At 37.7% G+C, this 12,608-nt stretch overlaps 1 protein-coding gene and 1 pseudogene across 1 annotated transcript in view; one reads left to right on the top strand and one right to left on the bottom strand.

Moving 5' to 3' along the window:
• The window catches only part of LOC128591339 (PRELI domain containing protein 3B-like), a 47,801-nt pseudogene that overhangs the window by 16,833 nt on the left and 18,360 nt on the right, over nt 1–12,608 (top strand).
• The window catches only part of GALNT15 (polypeptide N-acetylgalactosaminyltransferase 15), a 318,297-nt gene that overhangs the window by 292,897 nt on the left and 12,792 nt on the right, over nt 1–12,608 (bottom strand). The window lies entirely within an intron of this gene.

Genomic DNA, 12,608 nt, shown 5'->3' with positions numbered 1-12,608 from the left:
AGGCAGAATGGGAATGACTGCTACTTTTTGGAATGATAAAGATGTTCTAAAAATAGATAATGGTGATGGTTGCCCAACTCTGAAAATACCAAAACTACTGAATGACATACTGTAAAAGGGTGAGTTTTATGGTAATATGAATTATATCTCCATAAAGCTGTTATTTAAAAAACTCAGCTTTGTATTAGGGATCATAATAAAGGGTATGATCGGCATTTTAAAAACCAAAGAAACTATGTCTTAAAAATGAAGATGTATACTCAACACCTCAAACTAAGGCTGAGTACGCTTGCCCCATGCTTTGAGGAAGAAAATGGTTAAAGCCCTGTTCTAAAGTGTGTCACTGAGACAATAGAGGAGAAAGGTGGAACGGTCAAGGGCCTGGAGACTGCGCTGTTGCTCGTGTGTATAGTCAGAGGTGATATGATGAACAGAAGTTGGATCAGGATGCTGATAGGAAAAGCATCCCTGAGCATGGAGCCACATGTAATTGCTATGAAAAAAAGAAAAAGAACATCTTTTTATAGTTTTCTCTGACACTTTCAGGTTTTCTTTTTTTTTCCTAATAATGGAACTATTCATAAGTTTCTTTGAATAACATTACTTTTGTCAATTGTTTTTTAAACAATTGATAAATTGTTTAGATAAATAAAAATTTGCCAACAGATATTAATATAACCACCAATTTCTCCCCCACACATTTAGTTTCAGTGTAAGTAAAATTTCTAGTTGATGGTTTTGCAACATCTTAGCTGAAGATTCCTATTTTTTTCCTGTAAAAGCACTGCTTAGTCAAACAATGAAAAAGAAATTTTAGGTATGTTGTTCTCCTTTTAAGCATTTTTCGGTCTTTGGAATTTGAGATAATGAATGAACAATAATGCAAAAAAAGTTTTGCAACTTTCACATCCTTCTTTGCATTTCCTTACCAAATGCATAAACACATATAGCAATATAGCTACACAGAGTTGTAGATACCCGGAATCCTACAAATGAGAATATGCTATTCTAACTCTTCCCTTCCTATACCTTCTCCCACTTCTCTCTGTCCCCACTGATACAGACGCTTATTTTGAGTTCTTGAGAATGCCCAAATAGGAACAAAAAATTAATTAAAAAGATGCATGTCAATACTATCATAGGGTACATGTTACTTTGAATAATTAATCCTAATTTGTCATTCTGTAGTAGAATTATCCACCATTTTGCTACAGCTTCATGGAGGGTGATGTATACCTATCTCCTGATTTCAAATTGGACCATATAAAATGAACAGAGGCTGGAAATATGCTTGTATGGCTGGGCTGCTCTTTTGTGCTGTATGGATATACCATGAGAAGGATACACTCCAAGCAGCCACTACTCCTTTGGCCTAGGCCCCAGAAGAAAACATGTGGAGCTGACCTGAATCTAATCTATAGCCTTGAAGCTGGAACAGAGTGTCAACCCAGCTAAGTTGTAGCTGACCCACAGAACTATGGATATGCAATGAAGTATTATTGTTTTAAGTCACTGCATCTTGGGATGGTTTATTACACAACATTATTGTGGTAATAGCTCACCAATACATGTATGCCACTCCCTCGCCCACAGCACTTCTGCTACAAGAAACCACTGAATCCAAACTCTTTAGAAAAAAAGAATACACTACCAGAGGTCTGTCCAATAAACTTATTTGATATGAACAAATGACTTTGTGGTGGTGGGTGTGTTTAGGGACGAGTTCTCCTTAGATTACCCAGTCTGGTATTGAACTACTGACCTCAAACAATTTCCAGCCTTGGCCTCTCAAGTACCTGAAATTACTAGCATGAGCCACCTCACTCAGCTGAACAAATGTCCTTGTTGACTTTCTGACTTGGTCTTTTTCTCCATCTTGAAGGATCTATCCAAAGTGTGCCCAGAGAAGAATCAAATCAAGGTGGCCCAGCATGACCTCACCGCAAAGTCAGATGCCAACTGCAACAGTTCAGGTAAACATCAAAACATTTATTAGAAGACCCCAAATCTCCCAGTATTGTCCCATTTGGACAGTGATTGACTTCCATCATTAGGCCCAAGTTTCACCCAGTGAGTGAGTATAGCACGTGAGTTCAGAGACAGGACTTGGAAATGAAACTGAATTGTTCTGAATTTTAACTGTGCTACTTACTTACTCGATGACTTTGAGAAAGCCCTTCAATCTTTCTGAGTTTTAGCTTCTTCATCTATAACATGGAAATGATGACAACTACTTCAGAGAGTTGTTGGGAGGATTAAATTTGGTAAAGATTATAAAAGCAAAAAATGAGAATAAATAGCAATTCGTATTATCATTCATAGCCCATTGTCCATTCGGGGCTATATTCCTTTCCCTCTGGCAGACTCTTTCTGGGCAGGTCTTTGGGTCAGTACCCTCTTTCCTTCATCAATAAAATTTAGAAATAGCAGTGTTTCTTCCCCTTGGTCTTTTTGGAATTGCTAGAGCTTTTCCAACGATAACTTTGATGTTCCTCATTGATGGGAGGGAAACCAGTGCAGAGGGGCAGAAGAAAGTGAAACAGAAAAGGGGCCTCTCCAATCAAGGGTATGCTAGTAAACCAGCAACCACTATGGGTAACTATAGCTTGATTCCAGGAATAAACTGGGAAAATTATGGAACACATGCTTTATAGTTCTACCACCAGAGGAACCATCAAATCTCATCAATCCTTACTTGAGAGCTACTCTGAAGGAAGGGTAGTGTTAATCTTATGACACTTCTGGCCTGCAGAGTGGGAAATAGAAAGGCCTCCCACAGTTTCAAATAAAGCCCTCAGGCAAGAGATACAGATACCAGCAGTTTGAATTTGACCTGAGGCGCACGAAGGACCTAGAGATACCAGAAAAACAGTTCAGTAGAATTTTATTCTTGTCCGAACCAGCATCCCAAACAGTTGGTGAACCATGTTATTGAGAAAATTAAAGCTGAGCTTGAACAGCAAATGATCCAGGGAATGATATCATAAGAGCTATTGAATTAAAATTAAATCCTACAGAAACATTCATTTCTCATTAACAGGAGCATTGCTGCCATAAGGAAAAAATTCATTATCTGAATGGTCCAGGGAACTTCATATGGGATTGGGATCGTTAGTATCAATAAATCTGGTGCCAAAAAGTTGAGTGCCAATAACTCCAGGGTATTGGCCCCTTGCTCTGAAGAGCTTGGTATTTTGTCTGAGTGACAAAGGGGGCCCAGGCTAATTACAAGCAAGTGGATGTCTTTAATCTTTAGAGAAACACTTCATAAATTTCTATTAAAACAATAGCCAGCAGACCAGCATGTAAGGAGCTTAGAAGTCATCACTCCATCCTAACAACTAGTAAAAAGCTGAATAAACTGAAAAAACAAATCTTAGGGTAGTGAGGTCACAAGGCAAACTACAACCCCCCAAATTGGAGAGGCAGAGAGAATACAGAGAAGTAAAACTTACCAGAGCAGAAATTCACAAGCAAAAACCTCTGCAGGAACCAGTGCCAGGGAAGGAAAACCTGGAGTGTAGTTGACAAATTGCTGGAGGTTCAATGTAGAGGAAGACCCAGTCATAGGGGAGACCCCAAACTTTTGTGAGTTTTACCTCCAAGAGCTCAACCAGGTTCTCACAATGGATATGAAAGAAAAATATCCTTGGACTTCCAGAAGGGAAAGGGGAAAAGGAACCATTTTAAATACAATAGTGCACACTCTTCTTTTTTCGTTTGTTTGTTTCCTTTATTAAATCGTAACTGTGTACATTAATGCTGATTTGATACACAATGTGGAATGCTTGCATCTAACTGATTAACATAACCATCTCCTTGCTTACTTATTTGTTGTGATAAGACATTTATACTCTATTCTTAATAGTTTTGAAATGTATCATTGCCTTATGCACAAATGTATCTTCTTGATGAGGTCTGTTCTGAAGAGAAACTATTTCACCAGGGTTTAAACAATTGGAGTTTGTTTCAGAGCTAACTAATCTGGGGGAATGAATGTGCCCAACTCCAGTGCTCTGTAACCATCTTATCCCAAGTAAGGGTGGGAGGCTAAGAAGCACTTTGAAGTTCACAGTCCAGGGACCAAACCATAGAATAGGGACTTTGCTCTGGCCTCACCTCACCAACATATTACTAAAAGCCTATTTACGGACATTTCTTTTGCCCAGTATATCATGTCTAGCTATCAAGAAAAAACTAAAGGCAAAAAACCCCCACAGTTTGAAGAGACAGAGAAAGCATCAGAACTAGACTCAGACAAGGATGTTGGAATTATCAGGCCAGGAATTTAAGAAAACTGTAACTAATATGCTAAATCTCTAAAGGATAATGCATAGCATGCAAGAAAGATGGGCAATATAAGGAGGAGAGATAGAAATTCTAAGAAAAATATCAAAAACACTGTGATAGAAATGAAGACTGTCTTTCATGAGCTTATTAATATACTGAGCATGGCAAAAGTCCATGACTGGACAACTACGATAGGTGTAACTATGAGGTTTGACAGTTAAGTTCAAAAACTCATTCTAGAAAAAGAGCTATATATTTCAATACTGAATATCACTACGGTCACCTTTGAAGTATTTCCCAGGGTATTTCCCAAAGTATTTCTTCAAAGCAATTTTGGAACTTTTTTTCTGGAATGGCCATCAGAGCTGTCACTGTACAGCACACAAAAACAATAATGAATGTGGCTCAGCAAACATCACCACATGTTGACACAAACATAGTTGTGAGATTTGTATACCAAGGTTATTAAACCTTACTAAGTTATTTGTACAGTGCTGCCAACATAAGTGCACAGTGGCAAGTTCATGAACTTCATTACCTAGGTATTAATCCAACTATAATAATCACTGTAAACGTCAATATAAATATACTAATTAAAATACAGAGATTGCCTGAATGGATTAAGAAACAAGACCCAACTATATGTTGTCTGCAAGAAATCCATTTTAAATTTAAAAAACATAAATTAAAAGTAAAGGGATAGAGAAAGATATATCCTGCTAACACTAATCAAAAGTAAGTAGGAATACTTATATTATTCTTTCAGAGGAAGGAATTTTATCAGGGTAAAAAGTAGCATCATGTAATGATAATGGGGTCAATTTTCCAAGAAGATATAACAATCCTGAACCTGTACAAGGATGCTCATAATAGTGTTATTCTTAACTGCCAAAACTTGGAAGCAACCAAAATGTTTTTCAGTAGATGAATGGATAAATAAATTGATACACCCAGACAACAGAATGTTACTCCGCTATGGGTTAGAGATATGGGTGAAAGATCAGGGATAGAATATATCTTAGGCTGACATTCCAGAGGGTCTGTTGACAAGAATCCAGATTCCTCAGACACCCTGCCCCCCTGCCCTGCACATAGTGCAGGTTTGGAAACAACCTCGGGGTTTTAATGTACTGTTCATCAACAAGAATGCCCAGAGCTAACATTCCTGAGTCTGTTGGCAACAGCCTGGACTCCTGCAATCACTCCCCCAACCTGCTGCGCTGCACATAGCAGCCAGTTGTTGTCTGATCAGAATGTTTACCAATTGTAAATTAAGATCTGCTGGGCATGTCAAAGTATAGAATGGGACTAACGGAGAGTCAAGGAAGCTAAACTTTACCCTCTAAAGCAGTGGTTCTCAACCTGTGAGTCGCAACCCCTTTGTAACAATGAAAATACATCCTGTATAGCAGATATTTACATTATGATTCATAACAGTAGCTAAATTACAGTTATGAAGTAGCAATGAAAATAATTTTATGGTTGGGGGTCATCACAACATGAGGAACTGTATTAAAGGGTTGCAGCAGTAGGAGGCATTAGGAAGGTTGAGAACTACTGCCCTAAAGTATCGTACTCATTCCTTTTGTAGCTTTTTGACTTTATGACTATATGATATTGTTCTTAAGATGTTCACTTTTGCTTTTTTCTATTACTTACTTGTTCTTTACTATCCTGGTAAAAAAATGACTCTTATCCTTATGTTGAGTAATGAGGTTAGAGTTTTTGTTTATGATTAACTTTTGTTCCATGCTATGTTACATGTATACACTTTTCATGTTCAATAAAAGACCCCTGAGGTTTCTGTTCAGGGCAGCATTTCCTTGCTACTTTCTGAGCATGTGAAATTGCTTACCTCTCCGAGCCTCATTGGTCATTGCACTGAAAATAATTGAGTAACAGAGTTTTCTTTCCACAACACCCCCTCACCAGTCCCTTCACAGGTTGTGAGTGACTACACTCAGCATTAAAAAGAAATGAGGTATTGAAAAAGAGAAAAAGGAAAAAAAAAAAAGAAATGAGGTATCATACTATAAAAAGACATTGAGGGAACTTAAAAGCATATTACTAAGTAAAAAAAAAAAAATAAACAATCTGAAAAGGCTAAATTCTGTCTGATTCCACTATATGATATTCTGGAAAAGAAAAACCTATGAAGACAGTAAAAGGATCAGTGTTTTCCAGGAGTTAAAAGAGATGAAAGAATAATAGATAAAGAACAGAGGATTTTTAGGACAGTGAAATTATTCTGTATGAAACTGTAATGATGGATACATGTAATTAACATTTGTCAAAACTAAGAGTGTACCCTAAGTTACAACACCAACAATGAACAATACCAAGAGTGAACCTTAATGTAAACTTTTGACTTCAGATGATACTGATATATTATTGTACATTCATCAATTGTAACAAATATGCCACTCAGATGTTGGATGTTGATAGTGGAGGAGGCTGTGTATGTGAGTAACAGAGGGAATAAGGGAATTCTCTGTACTATCCTCTCAATTTTGCTTGAACTTAAGACTGCTCTAAAAATAAAGTTCATTAAAAAAGAAATCTTGGCCTGAAGCAAGAACAAATTCATGGTGGACAGCTAGCTGTCCACCAGCAGCAAACAATGTAATCACCATGGATGGTTTCACCCCAATTTGGCACATCAGTGTTCAGTGAATCCTTACTAAATAAATGGATGAATGAATGAGTCTCTGCATTTCAATTCAATTATTCTACAGAGGCTTTAAAGTCTTTTAAAATCTCAATGTCCATAAGAATAATTTTTCATAATAATCATTTTAATTATTGCTATGTCTTTTGAAGAAAGGGAAACATTTATTAATATCCTTAAATTTATCTTTTTTAATCCAGTGTATGACTTTGGTAAATGATACTAAGTAAGAAGTTCTTAACCTAGGGGATCTTTGGTTAGAAGGCAAGAAAACTCAAATGAAATGTTACATTTTCACTAACCACTAACTAAGGTTATTCAGTATTCATTTCCTTCTATTATTAACTAGGTAACACATCACAGGAAAGTTAGCTCCTGTGACTGTCACTAAGCAAAATCACAGATATATTTATAATATTACATTAGAGTTATTGTAGATGCCTTGCAACATTGCCTATTCCCATCATTACAGAAAGTCCTCGACTTATACATTTCTATTTAAGATTTTTCACATTTACCATGGTGTGAAAGTGATACATATTCGGTAGACTACTTAGGTGCATTAAGCACATTTTCAACTTATGATATTTTCAACTTACAATGGGTGAATCGGGTTGTATCCCCATCATAATTCAAGAAGCATGTGTACTTTTTAAATAGTGCAGTCTTTGGATCTGCTACTGGATCTTGATATTCCATATGTTAGTAAAGAAACACATTTGTTACTGTATTATATTTAAATTTTTTTGATATTAAATACTTGTATGTTAATATGCTATGTTATACACACACACATATATATATTTCTTTTCTTTCTTTTTTTTTTTTTTTTTGAGACAGAGCAGAGGCTCACTCTGCATCACCATGCCCAGCTAATTTTTCTATTTTTTGTAGAGATGGGGATCATGCTCTTGCTCAGGTGGTCTCAAGCACCTAAGTTCAACCAGTCCTCCCACCTTGGCCTCCCAGAGTGCTAGAACTACAGGCATGAACCACCATGCCCAGCTTATATGTTATATTTTATACATTTAAAAACATATTCTGAAAAGAGGTCCATAGGATTCACTAGATGGCCAAAGGGGTCCATGGATTGGGTAAGATTAAGACCCTCTCTCTGCTCTAAAGTTAGCAAGACTAGTAGTGCAAACAACTTTTCAACACTCTATTGAGTAATAGTTTGTTTTCTTGAAGCAAGGAAAACATTCATTGATAACCCTGAATATATCTTTTTAAATCCAGTGTATGCTATTGGTAAATTATACTAGGCAAGATGTTCTTAACTTAGGGGGGTCTGTGATTAAAAGGCAGGAAATTTGTAAACTTGAATAGGAAAAAAATAACAAATTTATTTTCACTAACCACTACCTGAGGTTACTTAATTTCCATTTCCACTGTTTAGCCCTCTCTTCTAGTTTTTTGAGGTTTTAGGTTATCCTGGTCTCTTCTCAGAAGCTGTTGGGAGGACCCAAAGTCGTACATTCAGAACTTATTAAGGCCTGGACTAGGCAGTGCCTTGAGGGAAGAGGAAGCAGGGATTCCTCATCTCACATCAAATCACTTGTCAAGCCTGAACTGTGTGGACACTTTTCCAGATGACGTGAGGGTGCTAAAGCAGCCTTTCAGTTCATTCTTCCCTCTCAGCAAGCCCAGGGTTTTTGCCTGACCAGACACAACTTTGCAGTGAGGTGCACAAGTGCTGCTTTCCTCTCTGGCAAACACAGCTTCTCACACAGTTCCAGGAGATGTTAATAAGCGCTATTAATTGGGCTCTAATTTGCATACCGTATGGATTATTTGCGGTTTGTAGCTAATGGGGATCAAAGCTTGCACATGCAACTCCACCCCACCCACCTATGAAAGTGCCTGGATTACCCCCAATCTGCTCTTCCATTCTTAGAGACAGCAAGGAAATAACAGGTTTATCATGCTAGGGTCCAGGGCATCCCTGGAAATAAAATTGACACACTCCCCCTGAATCTTTCATGACACAAAGGAAGCCCTTCCCGCAGTGCATGACTGGGAGGCCGGTTGCATGACGTAGGCGCTGTGTGATTTAGTCAGGAGATTTGTGCCAGCACCCCTGCCCCAAGCCACACAATCACAAACATGATGGCATTAGAATTCTGAAGAGGTTTTTGGTTTTTTTTTTAATCTCAGCCTTTAAGTGCTTTGTGTTTATAATTAGTCATAAGCCCTGGGATAGCTTAATTCGCATCGGCAGGCTTTACCCCCTTTGCTTGCCAAAGTGCTGTTAATTAGCCCTGCAAAGACAGGCAAGCTTGATTGGCAGCAGCTATTGCAAAAGACTCCCAGTCCTCTAGGCAACAATCTTAGCCTCTCAGCATTATATCCGTCATCCATTCTTTGCTTTTTGGGTCTGCCATGGCTGAAGACTTCATGGATGCGTTTATTTTGAAATGTGAGCACTAGTGTTTTGGTAGAAATGTGTAAATCTTGCATGTAAGAGTGATGTCACGTTTGAAATTTGTCACAACTCTTAAGAAGGGATAGAATAGGGGCAGGAGCACTCACTCTTAGGTTAATAATAAGGCTCACAGTTTGGGAAACTGCTTGACAGCATCACTAAATCTAAACATAGACATATCTTGTAACCCAGCAATTCCACTCCTAGGTAATTCTCACAGAAATGGGTGTTTCCCCCTACAAAAGCACTAAGATGTGCTGCATGTATAATTCATAGTCGCCCCAAACTGGAAACTGCCCAAATCCCCATCAACAACATAATGAATCTTAAAAATCGTAGTGAATTCAGACAATGGAACACTATACAGCAGTAAGGATACTACAATTATACACCTCAATATAAATGAATCTCATCAATGTAAAGTTGAAGGACAGATGCTAAACACAAAAGAGAATATGCTATATCATTGTATTTACAGAAAGAACAAAAATGGGTAAAAACTATTCTATGCTATTAGTCCAAATAGTTGTTAAGCTTATAGGAGATGGGACAGTAATGACTAGAGGGTGTCCTGGTCACTGGTAATGCTTTTTCTATTCCTGGATCTGGGGGTTGGTTATAAGAGAATGTTAGTATATGAAAATGCTATATAAGCTTAAGTTGTAAGCTTATATGTGCACTTTAATGCACATATATTATACGTCAGGAAATAGTAAAAAAAAAAAAAAAGTTGACTTGATCATTTAGTGACTGGAATTTGGCCTTCATGGCCAACCGAACCAGGCCTGGGATATAGATCCTAGAGAGAGATCTGGGTATGCTTTGAGGGCTGGGGTCCCTCAGCCATGGGCTATGGTTCTGAAAGCCAAGAGAATCATCAACGCAGCAGCAGCATCTCAGAGAAGAGTTCATGTAAAAGCCAGATAGATGATCTGAAGATTTGAACTGAAAAGTGAGGAATTGGAGCCAAAGTCATTGGAGGAATTGGAGTCAAATTTTTGACTATGTGCAAAATTTACCAAACTCATCCCCTGGGCACTCTGAGCATATGTCAGGATCCTGGGAGTATCTCAAAATCTGATACAAATTTGGGGGGAGGAGGACTTAAAAGAATATGTATTGATTCCAAAATACATAGCAGAAAGCTACACAATCAAAATCAACAAATGATTGAATATTTATAAAACACAACATTTTATCAAGTAATTTAGTGTTTCTCAAACATTAATAAGCATACACAATACCTAAGCATCTTGTTTCACTGCAGATTCTCGTTCAGTAGATTTGGGATGGGGCTGGATCTACATTTCTAACAAGCTCCCAAGTAATACCAATGCTTCTAGTCCATGGACTTTGAATAGTGAAGAAATACTTCATTGCAGCTCAATTCAACTCTCACCTAGTTATAAACATAAAAAATACCACAAGAAAATAAAACAAATATTTTTATAAAACTCACACTAAAATTTTTTTATTGAGCTAAAATATACATTAACATAAAATTTACCATTTTAACCATTTTAAAGTGTACACTTCAGTGGCATTAAATACATTCACATTGTGGTGCAATCATCATCCCTATTCATCTCCAGAATTTTTTCATCTCCCCAGACTGAAATTGTACCCATCAAACAGTAACTCCTTATTCTCTTCTCTCCCCAGCCCCTGGTAACTACTATTTCAGTTTCTTTCTCTACAAATTTGACTATTCTAGGTACCTCGTATAAGTGGATCATATAATATCTGTCCTTTGGGGTGGCTTATTTTACTTAGCATGACATCTTCAAGACTCATTCATGTTGTAGGCATGTATCAGAATTTGATTCCTTTCTAAGATGAACAATGTTCCATTGTATGTACCTACCAGCCAGGGTTGTCCAACCTGCAGCCTGTGGTCTGCATGCAGATTATGTGAGAACTGTTTTGCTTATCTGTGGTGTTGGATATCACAGAAATTGTGCATGGATTTTCTTTTTGCTCATCAGCTTTTGCTAGTTTTGTGTATTTAATGTGTGGACCAAGACAACTCTTCACATTTCAATATGCATTAGAGAAGAAAAAAGGTTGGACGCTTATGTCTGTATTCTCCACCAAATTCATGTATTGAAATCCTAACTCCCAAAGTGATGATATTAGGAGGTAGGGCCTTTGGGAGGTGATTAGGTCATAAGAGCCATGAACGGGATTAGTGTCCTTACATGAGACCCCCCAAAATCTCACTTACCCCTTCTACCATGCAAAGACATGGTGAAAAGATGGCTCTCTTTGAAGAGAAATCTCACCAGATAATGAATCTTCTGTTGCCTTGATTTTGCACTTGCCATCCTCCAGAACTGTGGCAAATAAATATCTGTTGTTTATAGGCCATCCAGTCTATGGTATTTTGTTATTGTAGCCCAAACAGACTAAGACAATACAATTTCTTTATTCATCCATCAATGGATACTTGGGCTATTTTCACCTTTTGGCTATTGTGAATATACTGCTATGAACATGGGTGGACAAATATATTTTTAACTCTCTGTTTTCAATTCTTTTGGATATGTACTCAAAAGTGGAATTGCAGGGTCATATGATAACTCTATGTTTTTTGAAGTATCAAAATAATAAAAACTTGTCATACTGTTATTTTGATGATCTAAATCAGGCATCCCCAAACTTTTTAAACAGGGGGCCAATTCACTGTCCCTCAGACCGTTCGAGGGCCAGACTATAGTTTAAAAAAAAAAAAAACTATGAACAAATTCCTATGCACACTGCACATATCTTATTTTGAAGTAAAAAACAAAATGGGAACAAATACAATTCACACCACCGCATGTGGCCCGCAGGCCGTAGTTTGAGGACCCCTGATCTAAATGAACACATGCCCTTGTGTAGTTTCTTCCTACATTGTCTGTGTGCTGGGCTTAGTCACTGCTTTGACTAATAAAATACATAGAGGAAGTGATACTATGTCAAGTGATACTATGACCTTAATTGACCTGGAAGCTTCTCTTCCTTCTTCCTGGAATGCTTACTCTTGGAGCAAGCTTTCTTGGAGCTCAGCCACCATGCTATGAGGCAGTCCAACCAGCTATGTGGAGTGGTCCACACGGAGAAGAACCAAGGTCCCCAGCTGACCTCCCAATCAAGCTTCCTCTGACTCCTGAAGCCCAGGTATTTCAAACATTTCAACCCGAGTTGTTAAGACATTTCAGCTGAGCTTTTGGTCAAGCCTTCAGA

This window comes from Nycticebus coucang, chromosome 8, assembly GCF_027406575.1.
Source record: "Nycticebus coucang isolate mNycCou1 chromosome 8, mNycCou1.pri, whole genome shotgun sequence".
Taxonomy (NCBI): domain Eukaryota; kingdom Metazoa; phylum Chordata; class Mammalia; order Primates; family Lorisidae; genus Nycticebus; species Nycticebus coucang.
This window is presented reverse-complemented; position numbering and strand designations above follow the sequence as displayed.